General features: G+C 46.6%; 1 protein-coding gene across 1 annotated transcript in view; it reads right to left on the bottom strand.

Annotated features, from left to right (window-relative positions):
- The window catches only part of rbfox3a (RNA binding fox-1 homolog 3a), a 218,308-nt gene extending 214,663 nt beyond the window's left edge, over window positions 1–3,645 (bottom strand). The window contains exon 1 of the mRNA XM_084670214.1: window positions 3,534–3,645. The gene's annotated coding sequence lies outside the window, so the exon portion shown is untranslated. The remainder of the gene's footprint in view (window positions 1–3,533) is intronic.
- Window positions 3,646–14,114: the final 10,469 nt, after the last annotated feature.

The following is a 14,114-nucleotide window of genomic DNA, read 5'->3' as shown; positions in this document are numbered from 1 at the left end:
GAGGAGAGTTCGGGTTGAGAGAGTGAGGCCTACGTTCTGCCCTCCGGCCAAAGACACTGCATTTCTGAAAAACTGTGTACAGACAGTCTCTCCCTCACCGTGTGTGTTTGTATTTGTGTGTGCGTGTGTGTGTCTGCGTGTGTGTGTCTGCGTGTGCGTGTCTGCGTGTGTGTGATGACTGCAGCGGGTGTCAGATTTACGAGTGTGTGCCGGGCGGAGGAAGAGCAGACATAAATAAGAGAGAGGGGAGAAAGCTCTCCATTGAACATAATCAAGTGGATCCTTTAGAATGCCATTTATCACACACACACACACACACACATCCAAGGAGAGGTCAGGGTATACCGCCCTGATGCCACACAGAGCTGTGTCCAACATGACTTTCGCATGATGACAATGCCTCTCTTTCACCTGACTATCTAACTTGATGTTCCTTGGCTTGCCTGTCTGCCTGTCTGCTGGCTACGTGGATGCCCGGCTACCTGGTTGACTGAGGGACTGACTGACTGACTGACTGGAGAGCTGACTGAAAGACTGACTGACTCACATTAACTGACTGATTGACTCAAAGTTCATTCAAAGTTCCTGACTGACTGATTGACTAAAAAGAATCAGCTAAGCGTCTGAGGAGAACATACCTTATATTTATGGAACAATCAGTGCAGGTAGAACACAGAGTGAGAACACAGAGGTTTCATAATAGAACGTTGTGAATTCTAAGGTGGAACAATGGGAACGGAGAGAACCCAAAGCGGAGAACACGGAGATATTCGTGATGAGGGATCTGCGGCTATGACAACAGAGCTCTCACCAGGTGTCATTCTGCGGTTAACAGGGCCGTTAACATCTCCTTTCCCGGATAGAGACAGTGAGAGTGAGTGAGAGATATATAGAGAGAAGAGAGGTAGAGAAAGAGAATCAGAGAGAGAGAGAAAGAGGGAGAAAGAGAGAAAGAGAGAGAGAGTTATTGAGGAATAAAGGAGTTTTATGAATTAGGACTGGTCGAATAATGAAATGATAATGTCCGAGTGATTTCTCAGAATGTAATCTTTCCAGCCCTGGTCTAGTGCAGAATAAATATTGGGCAGGATATGCATCCCATATTTGACATTTTATTCAATTCTATGAATTTTTTCTCTCTTCACTAAACACCATTTTTCAATCGCACTGCCATTGCGAGGTCCATCACTGCGATGTACTACAACATTCACACACTTCTGTCTCCTCTCTCCACACACACATACACAGACACACACACACACACAAACACACAGTAAATCCCCAAAAGCCTTTGTATTGGATCCTGTCTAAAATACTATAAGAGCCCTCTGGGATTCTGGATGCCAGTGTTAGAGCCCTCTTCCTGAGACAGGCAAACACTCTCATCCCCTAACACACACACACACACACACACACATATGCTCTCACTCACTCACACTCACACACACAAACATGCTCACACACATGCGCACACAACCACACAAGAATGCAAAATGTATACAAGGTACACAGACAGATACAAACACACACACACACACACATTGGCACCCACATTCACCGTTTCAGATTAGGACTTTATCCCCTAAAAGAGCAATGTTACTGCCCATGTTGTGTTGTATTCACCAGCTATACACACAAGTACACACACTCACACACACCAACACATACACACACACACAGACACATGTACACACACATGCACACACACACATACTGAGATGACAAAACACATTCTGAAAAATTCTGCTCACAGATTAATTCTTCCAGACAAACGCTGCAGCACAAACTGTCCAGCACACACACACAGTGACCAACACACACACAGTGACAAACACACACACACAGTGGCCAACACACACACACCGTGTCCAGCACACACACAAACACACAGACTTATATACACACACACACACCGGTGAGCACACTGAACAGCGTTGGACATAAAACAAGAGACTATGAAGAAGAGAATTCTCATTCTTTGCAACAGAAATTATGTGTCAGTGAAGCGTTGGAATTGTATTTAGAGGTACGCACAGACAGCATACATTCACGTGCACACACACTCCTTCCATTATAGTAATACAAGATTTACCATACACATATCTTATATTTCTAAAACGTTTTTACAAAATAAATAAGACAGAGATGCTTGCACTGTAAGCGTTGCACTTTTATAAACACAAATATATTTGGAGGAAACAATCTTAGTTTGCGCAAACGCATGAATAGTTAAGAGAGTTTACAGTAATTACAGTAAGGTCTAATTCCAAAAAAGAAAATATAAGCTTTAACACTGCCACTACTTTGCTTTTGAAAAACCCCAGTTTCTTTTTATGTCCCTTTTTCAATCTTTTTCGATTTGCATGAGTGCTAGCCTTTGTTGCATCTCATCATTCTGTGAGATCATCCTTCTGGCATCCCTCTCTATTTGAGTAAAAAGCTGTGAATATATAAATCTTATCTCTTATCAATGGAGCTTGTTATTCTGGAAGATTCCTCAAAACACCAGCTCTGGTAAATGTATATACCAAGAAAATGTACTGTATATAACCTGGATACTGAGACAACATACAGTAGATATCCTGGAAACTAAGGAACAACATTCAAATGAAGAGAAGATGCCATCTATTCCTGGTCAATGTGGTACAGCAATCAGGAAATTCCCCGCAGCCGAGGAATTCAATTACTCCAGCAAATCCACCAGACTGGAGGGACATTTAATACTAAATAAAAATGTTTGCCTTCTCAGAAACACTTCACAAAGACTCCAGAACTATGGACAGACTATTACCAGACTGTAATACACATAAAATAACTATGGAATTATTCTCTGAGTGTTTGATTGTTTCCTGAGAAACTGTGTGTGTGTGTGCGTGTGTGTGTGTGTATATATACTGTATATGAAGTATGTCTTCATCTGTGTATGTTGTGTGTGCACAGATGTACCCTATCCGTCTGCCCGTGTCTGTATAAAAAAGTGTGTGTGTGTGTGTGTGTGTTTGTGTGAAAGGTTCTGGTTGTGACATGGACCTTCGCCACATCTTTATTCATGGTTCTGTACACACTGTATGCATTCTTTACTGTACATTACGAAACACTGCATTACACTGTGTAAAGAGAAACACATCATTTACAATATACAAAGCTGACTTCGTCTGTTGTAAAATAGTACAAAGTAAAACATTTAAAAAAAACAATTCTGTATGGGTGTGTCTAAGAATGTCTGGACACATTCTTCAAAGACTATGTGTGTGCGCGCTTTCCCAGTGAACACGCAATGCGTGCAAGTCCTGGTTTTAGTCACTTCGAACACAAAAGTACAAGTATGCAGCTGAAAGTAGATCAGGTCTCGTGGATATTGTGTGTGGGATTTCTTAGTTCCATTGTAAAAAGACATGCACAGGCTGTATTCTGCATCCCAGTACAGTAGATCCACAATAGCCCAGAAGACAGAAAGAGCCAAGAAGAAGAGGAGAAGGGGGATAGAAGGCAGAGGAGAGGAGGAGAGAGCCATGCGTGTGCACACTACTCACAGTCTGGGTCTCCCTGTCGGCTGGTCGGTCCTGCTGCGAGTCACGCTCTCTGTGGGGCTCTCTCTCTGCGCTGCTCCTATCCCTGCGCTGGACACACACTCGCACGAGCACACACTCTACGCTCCGATCCGCTGCTGGAGGAACCGCTCGGAAGGGAGAGAGAGAGGAAGAGAGAGATGGAGAGAGGGAGAGAGAGAGAGAGAGCGACGGAGAGGCAGGCAGGCGGAGAGAAAGTGAGAAAGAGAGCAGGAGGCAGAGAGTGACAGAGAGAAAGTGAGGGAGAGCGAGCGAGACGGAGAGAGAATGAGCGCGGGAGAGAGAGTGAGAATGAGAGACGGAGGGAGAAGGATAGAGAGCGAGAGAATGAGACTGGGGGAGTGTTAGAGAGAGGAGGAGGAGTGTGTAGAACTGTGGGTTTGGCAGTGCAGGGTAGAGAGGCTGTAGAGGTAGTGTGGGCTTCAGACCATGTTTGCTGTAACACAGGATTGTGTGGACCTCAGTGGATGTGCGGCTGCATATGTGACAGTGGATGTGCGTGTGCTTGTGCGTTAATGGATGGGTGTGTGCTTGTGTAGCTAGCATGGTACTCTTGCTTGGGGCTGGTGTGTGCTGTGTGCGAGGAAACTCCTTACCATAGCTCACAGGCAGACAGGTCCTACACATACACACACACACTCTACAGACATACAAAGGCAAGATAAGACACAATTGCGGGTTTCACAAGAATGGGTAATGGAGTTACAGAAGGTGGGGAGCAAGAAAGAGATATACAGAGAGAGAGAGAGAGAGAGAGAGAGAGAGAGAGAGAGAGAGAGAGAGAGAGAGAGAGAGAGAGAGAGAGAGAGAGAGAGAGAGAAGGTGGGGTGGTTACAGAGAGAGAGAGAGAGAGGGATTAAAGAATGTATCAGAGACTCCTGATTCTACACACACTGACATGTACAGACCCGGAGACAAGAAACCTGCATCCCTCGCTCCCCTCCTACTTCCACTCACCCCCCATCCCCCTCTTTCTTCCCTTCACCTCTCTTCATCATCACCAGTCTATTCCTCCCTCCTCCTTTCCCTCTCCTTCCATCCACTATCTCTCAAGTCTTTATATTACTTTCTATAGTAAACTCCTCCAATCCACCTGTGTGTCATAGAAGGTGACATATTGAACCGGTAATCCTGGACAAGAAGACCACACCTACTCCACTCTGTTAGGCTGATCGTTAACTGCACATTGTTTGGCCAAAAGTTTTTAACAGTAAAAGCACCAGGGTCTAACGCTCTCGGTGCCAGCTAAAGTTCTGAGCGTTCAGTCCAACACTACTGTTTAATGGTCTCAAAATTAAAATAATTTGTTCTCTTCGTCATGCAATTTACCTAAAAGACAGTGACACCGGCGTCAATTTGGCTGGTCCCTGTAACCAATCAGCTGCCTGATGGTCCACAAAGTGGTCGTGTGAAAAGAAGTGAGTAACCATGCAAAGAAGAAGACTGAGAGCCTGAGAGTTCACAGAAGTAGAGATAACTCAAATAGTTTTTAGAGACACTCAACATCCCCCCATGGATTACTATGGCTAGATCCGCATGGCAGGATTTAGCAGTAGATTTTGAGTGGCTCTCACCTGAGCAACGCAAAGCCTGGTTCAATGACCTCAGATGGAGTTTGGAGGGATAGAGGCAGGAACATCTAGTTCCTCAAGAATATACTGTACGCTCTACATAGTTCCTGTGTTGTAAAACTTCTGGCGATGGGAAACTTGGGAGTCAGGTGGCTGAGCGGTTAGGGAATCGGGCTAGTAATCAGAAGGTTGCCGGTTTGATTCCCCTCCTTGCAAAATGACGTTGTGTCCTTGGGCAAGGCACTTCACCCTACTTGCCTCGGGGTAATGTCCCTGTACTTACTGCAAGTCGCTCTGGATAAGAGCATCTGCTAAATGACTAAATGTAAACTTATCATATGTAAAACAACCCATTTTTGGAGCAATTCATCTGTCTGAATAGGGAATATAGCTTCAAATCAAACTAAAATGATTTCTTAATTATGGTAATGTCCTATAGGCGTTGCGATCTTGGCCTCTTAGTTCCATCAGTATGGATGAGTCACACCAGAAGGCCCCCGAGCACAACGCAAGCGTCCGTGGGGGAAACGCACATTTGGTTCTATGTTAGTAAATGTTTTAACATAACTTGCCTACACGCTTTTCTGGTGATGACACAGGCATTCACTTATTAAGTAGGAAATAGCTTTTTGGCCAAACCATCTCTATATGCCCATGCTGTGCGCCGTGGTCATTTGTCACCGGTTAATTGAAGCCTCCGTCATTCCTTTGTAAAGTCGGACTATGTAATGTGTGATGAGCCAGGTCTTTAATGGATCATCACTGTCTCCTAACAGTGATCTCAAGCTTCGCTCTGGAAGACAAGAAGAGTTTTGCAATGTAAAAGCTGTGCTGAGCCAGGGTCTGCATACAGTGAACAGCAGTGACATAACCTCTCGTGAGCATTACCCAAAGCATTACCCATCAGACAGAGAGGAAGCAGAATCTCACCCTAATCTTTACAGAAAACATCAGCCACCTGCAGCAGATTGCTTAAATAATCTAAGAGTGGTACATAAACAGCTGTTTTATCAAAGATAAATCACAAATTCAAAGTTGGTGATGAAAATGTGAACTTGTTGTGGGATCAGATCAGGGGTCAGCTTCAATATGTCTTGGTTTAGTTTCCTCAGGTCTCCATGTCAGTTCACCAGGCTGAGACATACACACACACACCCGCACACACACACACACACACACACACACACACACACTCACGTATACACTGCCAAGACACACTGCCCTCTAACATTTTCAATTAAAAGTGGAAGCAGCTATCCAGCGGTTATGATCCAACTGTGCTCCGATGTTCAGCTGCTTGGTTGCTCAGATACCCCTGGGGAGGTGAAGACTGAGGAGGTGGAGCCCTGTGTGTGTGTGTGTGTGTGTGTGTGTGTGTGTGAGTATGCATATGTGTGTGTGTGTGTGTTTGTGTGTCCTGACTTTTCTGCTTCTCTCTGCTCCTCTATGCTTTCCTCTAACACTACCTGCTGCTACCCCCCCCCCCCCAACACACACACACAACAACTCAAGGTCTCTTTCTATCTATTTTGTCTTCCCTCTCTCATTATCCTCTCTTTCTCTGTCCTCCTCCATCTGTCTCGCTCTCTTTCTCCTGCTCTCCATCTCTCTCTCGTCTCCCTGGTTTGTCTGTGTATCCAGCCTCCACACTAGGGGTCATGGGATTTTGTGGGTGGCATCTGTAAATAGATTATCATCTCCCAGAACAGGCACGCACACACACACACACACACACGCAGACACACACACATGCACCAACACACAAACACCTTGTATGATATTTACATGCAAAAATCTCAAACGACAACACACACACAAACACACTTTGTGCATTTTTGCCTGGATTCATAAATGGGAGAATAACAGAGTGATAAGTAGGCAACAGTAACTGGCAGAGTAGAGACACAGAGAGACAACCAGCTAAATAATGAAGCTCCATGTATTATGAGTGTGTGTGTGTGCATGTGTGTGAGCTCGTGTCTGTGTGCGTGTGTGTGTGCAGGCTTGTGAGTGTGTGTGGGAGCCAGACAAGCGTTTGAAGTGCTCAGGCTTCCCTTCATCTGTCACACGAGCTGCCTCTCTCTCCTCTCCACACACGCTGCTGAAAAAGACAGGCTCACACACACCACGCGCACACAAGCACCACCACCACACACCACGCGCACAAGCACCACCACCACACACCACGCACACAAACACCACCACCACACACCACGCGCACAAGCACCACCACCACACACCACGCACACAAGCACCACCACACACCACGCGCACAAGCACCACCACCACACACCACGCATAAGCACCACCACCACACACCCCGCACACAAGCACCACCACCACACACCACGTACACACAGGCAAACGAAAGGACGCGTGTCAGAAATGAAATGACAGAAGAAGAACGAGAGAGAAGGATGGAGGAAGAGAGGGGGAGAGAGAGGTACCGAGACTGAGAGAGTGGGAGGAGAGGACTGGGGCAGTGGGAGGTTGAGCAGGTGCCCTTCTGCTGTTCCCAAAGCTGGGGTTAGGCTTTCAAGTCTCGTCAGTCATGGACTGGTCCAGAGTGTGTGTGTGTGCCTGTAGGTGCATGTGTGTGCATGCATGTGTGTGTGTGGTCTAGTGTGTTTTTTGTATAATACAGGCCAAGAACTGAAAAACGGGATGACAAAAGAGGAGTGTGAAGGAGGAGAGGGAGACAATGCAGAGGAGAGATAAGGGAGGAGGAGAGCTGAATCTCTCTCTAGTATCTCTCCATCCCATCATCCACCCTTCTCTCCCTCTCTCTCTCTCCCTCTCTCTCCCTCTCTCTCTCTCCCTCTGTCTACCTCTCCCTCTCTCCCTCCCTCTTACTCTCTCTCTCTGTCTCTCTCTCACCTTATCGGGTGAGGAAAAGCCAAAATAATGATTTCTTGGCGTTCTCTCCTCCCCCGCAGTGTCATGAAGTCTAACCCTCAAAGTGAGCTCCCCTGCCACACTCAATCTCTCTCCCCCTCCCAGCCTGTCCACCCCCCTTACACAGGGCTGAGCCACATACAAGCACATACATCCACCACTGGAGATGGCGCGCTGGGAAACAACAGACTCTCCACATGCCTGTGTGTGTTGTGTGTGTGTGTGTGTGCGTGTGTGTGTGTGTGTGTGTTGGTGTGTCTGTGCTCTGTGCCTCCAGCCATAATGCTACTGTGCCTACTGTACACACACACACACACACAAACTCCTTGTCTTTCCCCAAATGCTGTTTTGGTCAACAGAGAAGGAAGCAGAGGATCATGGGTAGACAGGAAACGTGTGTGTGCATGTGTGTGTGTGTGTGTGTCTGGAAGCAGTGTCTCTGGAGTAAGAGACTTAGAATTCATCTTTTATTTGCATAATGCCTTAAGGTCTTCCATAGACATTAATTACTGTGATCTGACGTTGTTTCCCCCTCTCCTTCTCTCTCCCTCTCCTCTCTCTCTCCCTCTCCTCTCTCTCCTTCTCTCTCTGCCTCTCCTTCTCTCTCTCCTCATCTCACTATCTTGCCTTTCTCTACTGCAGCTCTTCCCTCTCCATTCAAAGGTCAGTGTTAATCACTGAATGTAATAAAAAGGGATATTTTTCTTATTCAGTCGCTCCTTTTACTGCGTTCCAATTAGCGGAGCTTGAAAAGCGCTACTACTTGGAAACGCCACAAGCTGAAGACTGCATCCTACACTCACATGCACACACACACACGTACACACGCACACATGCACGCATACATACACACACACTAATATACACACAAACACACTCACGCATGCACACTCACCTTTCAAGACTTTGGTGTGGAATTTATTTGTTCCTCTGAGAACATAGAATAATGTTCAATAAAAACTATCAGCAAGTAAGGAAAGTTAGTCTTATACTGAATAGAAGCTCCTGTTCCAGTATTTGGATGAACTTGTGACGACTGGGAGCAATTCTAACATCTATCTTTTTACTCAATTCCTCAAAGACCATTAGATCTGTTGTTCAATTTCTTAAATTGGAAATGTACAAACAGCATGTGTACCAATAGTCTTTAATTAGCGATACCGCTAATTGTCAAGTGACACTTTTGCCCATTGTTTCCCCTACCCAAAATGAACACCCAACTGTGGTTAGCCAATAAGGCTAGCTAATCCAAATGTTAGCCTGTAAGGCTAGCTAATCCTAAAGTTAGCCAATAAGGCTAGCCAATCCTAAGGCTAGCCTATCCTAAGGCTAGCCAATCCTAAAGTTAGCTAATAAGGTTAGCTGATACAGAGGTGAGCCATATAAGGCAAGCGACAGTGTATAGATGTGCAACTACATGTGGATACCGAATACGGCTGTTCGACAGCAAAGCCAGTTCATGATAATATCTAATGTTAAAAGTTACATCCAGTGCCAATAAATAAGTTACTGAAACTGTTTTCAAAGTTACAGTGGCGTACGTGATTCCCCCCCCCCCCCCCCCCCGCCCCCCTGGATCCCCCAAACGAGCACTTTATTGCCGATGGTGTCGCCTTCATCCCTAAACCCCTCAACCCGTCATCTTAATTAACAACCCCATTTTAATTAAACATTGATTAGCGGCTAATTAGCGTGTTGATAGCTCCCAGATGTGTGTCCCAGGTAGGAGGAGGACAGACAGGCAGGGCAGGATGAAGGATCTGAGCGAGGCAGCCTAACCTGGTTTAGACCCCCCCCTCCTCCCCTGAGGGCTTGCTGGGGCCTGATTATTCTCCAGGTTATAGATGGAGCCTTCGCAGTGCGTTTCTCTAATTGATGTTGCCCTGATGGCTCCCGGCTGACGGACGGGTGGATGATTGAGCGTGCGTGCATTCTCATCAAATTTAGGCAATTTTCTGCCACTGAGAAGCAATAAATACATTTTTTAAAGTCGGAGCGTCGCTCGGCTGGCGGATTAATCTAGAGAGGGATAATAAGAGAGCTGGTTTGTTGAGGAGAGCGAGTGCAGGGTCTCTCTCTCCCTCTCCCCCTATCTGTACAAATCTCTTTGACTCTCTATCCTTTTCTCTACCCCTTTCAACCCCACCCTCCCTACCCCCCCAGGCCACCTCTACTAGAAAAATGGCCCTGGTGATTATGTCCCCACCCTGAAACAAACAACATAAACAGTGTTAGTCTCCCGCCACAGTCTGTACTCCTGCACATGAACACTTTAATACTCATACCTACCATGTCCCCCAGAAGACAATAACAGAGACACACTGCCGGCCTTGCAATAACACAGATAAGCCTTGCAGCTAGAAGGACATGTTATTACTGTATAGCCCCCCCCCCCCCCACACACACACACACACACACTATAAGGTAAGGAAACCTGCTTCACACACACACACCCATATCTGGTGTTCTTAGCTGGTGGCTGTGAAGGTTTTTGGGTAGTCAGTAGTTGATAGATAGATTGATAGTGTGCCTGTGTAAGTGTGCAACAGTAAGACAAAAAGAGATAGAAAGAGATGATGTGTGTGTGTGTGTGTACAGCTGTGCAGCTCATGGCACCAGATAAACTAAACCAGCACATAAATGCATAGCAACACAAGACCCCTAGGATGAATAATACATTTGTCATCCGCCTTTCAATTAGTACAGTTCATTTCTCTCTCCCTCATATGTGTATGCATGCATGCGTGTGAATGCAAGTGTGTAACACAAACATATCTCTGCCACATCAAACCCTGCAGCAACTGCCAACATCAATGAACGGACATATTTCACCAAGACAACTGGGCATGGGTAGCCTTTTACAGTCTCTCTCCATCTCCACATCCCCATATTTCTCTCTGTCTCTCCATCCATCTGCATCTGCTGAGTACCAAGTACAGGAGGTTTAGTTAGAGTCTGCCTGCATCTAATAGACTAGCCATCCATGTTTCTCTGATTGCACTGCAGCATGGAGGAAGGTTTTTAACCTACTGTACATCTGGTGATGGGAAAGAGATGGTGATGGGATTCAGAGATATGAAGGGAGAAGATGGAGAGAGCAAGGGGGAGAGATGAGGAGAGGGAAAGATGGGAGGAGAGTGATAAAAAGAGAGCAAATGGGAGGGAGGAGGAAGAAGATGTGGGGAGGGAAGGAGAGAGATGCCAGGAAGAGAGGGAAGCACTTCAAGAGGGGAATCACATCACAAACTTGTATTGATCTGTGTTCCACCTCAGTTTGTTGAGAATGGGGGGAGTTGAGAGGTAATGAGTGTTGGAAAGTGAGAACGACATGAAAGACAGAAAGAGAGAGAGAGACAGACAGAGACAGAGAAAGAGAGAGAGAGAGATACAGAGAGAGAGAGAGAGACAGAAAGAGAGAGAGATACAGAGAGAGACAGAGAAAGACAGGGGGAAAAGTGTTGTGTGTGTGTGCGTATCTGCGTGTGTGTGTGCGTGTGTGTGTGTGTATGCGATACTCAGGAATGGGATGAAGTTCTATTGAGAGAGGAAAAGGTATTAAACATCAAGATCATGTAGGTGTTCCATTGTACCACTGCTTAATGTGAAGGATTCATAAGTTCCTGTTGAGTCTGCTCGTGTCACTGTGTCAATTAAGCCACTGTGTTTCTCAATGAGAAAGAAATATACTGGAGACTGTTCAGCCCGCACAGGAATACACACACACACACACACACTTTTTCTCTCTTTCTCCCTGGGTTAATTCCTCCCAGGATAAGTGTTGATTACGGACCCAGCGGAGCGAGGAACAGCAGAGAGATGGCCGAGGGAGAGATCGATCTCTGTTTTACCGACTTAATTCAATACAGGCTATTTAAACTGGCAGGGCAGGAGAAATTAGATTGTATTTGCTGGCTATGGATTTCTGCCTTGTGGAGGCAGGGAGGGACAGGAATGGAGATAGTGAAAATAAGAGAGGGGGGAGAGAGAGAGAGAGAGAGAGAGAGAGAGAGAGAGAGAGAGAGAGAGAGAGAGAGAGAGAGAGAGAGAGAGAGAGAGAGAGAGAGAGAGAGAGAGAGAGAGGGAGAGAGAGAGAGCAGAGAGCAGAGGGGAGGAGGTCTACAAGGCCCTGTTGTGTTCTCCACAGGTCTGTGGGTAATCAGCATCACCTGCTATTGATCACACAGATCAGCCAATATTCTCTCACATCATGTTGTCTCATCTCCACTGAACGGCCACACTGCTTATTGATGCACTCCATTATAACATCTTATTGATAATGACTGGTGGAACAGTTCATTGATAGGGAGTCGCATCGGAGCGTGTGTGGCGTGACTGGGTGGCACAACGACTCCATAGTCCTGTCACATGTAATAGAAACAGGATATGGATGGAGTATGTGCATAAAGGTGAATGCTCATTCTGACAGATTAGGGCAGAGAAGAGGTTGTGTGTGTACGTGCATGCGCGTGTCAGCTAGTGCTGAAGACGTTAAAATCTGACAGGCAGAGTGAGAAGGAAAGCTAATTTGATTGGACAGCGCGGCATGGGGGGAGGTGACTGGGGGACTTCCTGTGTGGGTAGGAAGCCGGCCTCTTTGGAGTGATGGCTGTCAGATAGGACAAAAACCCATCTGAGGATGTTCCCCTTTGACTTGGTATGTGTTGATCTGACCGTGAAGTACAACCCATGGTTCACATTTTGTTCTACAGAGTGTGTGAAGACTTTTGGGTCTGGAGAGGCTGGGTCTGAAGAGGCTGGGTCTGGAGAGGCTGGGTCTGGAGAGGCTGGATCTGGAGAGGCTGGGTCTGAAGAGGCTGGGTCTGGTGAGGCTGGGTCTGAAGAGGCTGGGTCTGGTGAGGCTGGGTCTGGAGAGGCTGGGTCTGTAGAGGCTTGGTCTGGAGAGGCTGGGTCTGGAGAGGCTGGGTCTGGAGAGGCTGGGTCTGGAGAGGCTGGGTCTGGTGAGGCTGGGTCTGGAGAGGCTGGGTCTGGTGAGGCTGGATCTGGAGAGGCTGGGTCTGGAGAGGCTGGGTCTGTAGAGGCTGGGTCTGGTGAGGCTGGGTCTGGAGAGGCTGGGTCTGGTGAGGCTGGGTCTGGAGAGGCTGGGTCTGGTGAGGCTGGGTCTGGAGAGGCTACTATCAAACTATAAAACCATGACCATCAGACTATGAGATTGATGAGATTATATTCAGGTTATTAAAGTCATTTCCATATGAATGGTTAAGGTTTTGCCCAGAACTTCATTAGGGATGAGCAATTCATAGATTGGTGTACAGTTGGGGTACGTACATCATACAGTAACATGCAAATATAGGTATGTGCATCTCAATATTGCATATTTAAATGCATTCATGCTATCATTGATGCAACGATATCATTGATTGCTGCACTATGATATCCATCGTGCAGTATGATGAGGTGATACCAAGACGTGTCTCCGTTGAATGACCCCTGAGGTCACAGAGGTCATGCCTCCCATCAGCCCCATCTTCTTCCTGATTGCAAAGAGCTCCGTTAGCCTTGACGCTAATGCTGTTAGCATCCTGGCAGCATTTCTTATTCATGCTATGCAGATTAGTTTCCCTCCAGTCCCCCTCACCTTCCAAACCAGGCCCTGACCTGAGAGATTAAACAGGCAAGGGTGCGTGTGTAAATTTGTGTGTGTGTGTGTGTGTGTGTGTGTGTGTGTGTGTGTGTGTGTGTGTGTGTGTGTGTGTGAATGTGTGCGCGTCTAGCCGTTGAACTGTCCTGTCTCAGAGTGAAGGTGTTTTTGATTTGCAGTCCTCAGATATTGAGTACCTTGGATTTGAAGGGGACACAGTAAGTATGTGTGTGTGTGTGTGTGTGTGTGTGTGTGAGAAAGAGAGGGAGAGAGAGAGAGAGAGAGAGAGAGAGAGAGAGAGAGAGAGAGACAGAGAGAGAGAGAGAGAGAGAGAGAGAGACAGAGAGAGAGAGACAGAGAGACAGAGAGACAGAGAGAGAGGGGGGGTGCGTATGTTTGTCCTGCTTACAGTTCAGGCACAGGCAGACAGTAAATCACTGTTTTGTGTGTTCTGATGGAGCAAGACAGGAGAGAAGGGAG

This window comes from Hypomesus nipponensis, chromosome 13, assembly GCF_054491055.1.
Source record: "Hypomesus nipponensis isolate SF chromosome 13, ASM5449105v1, whole genome shotgun sequence".
In the NCBI taxonomy this organism is placed as follows: domain Eukaryota; kingdom Metazoa; phylum Chordata; class Actinopteri; order Osmeriformes; family Osmeridae; genus Hypomesus; species Hypomesus nipponensis.
This window is presented reverse-complemented; position numbering and strand designations above follow the sequence as displayed.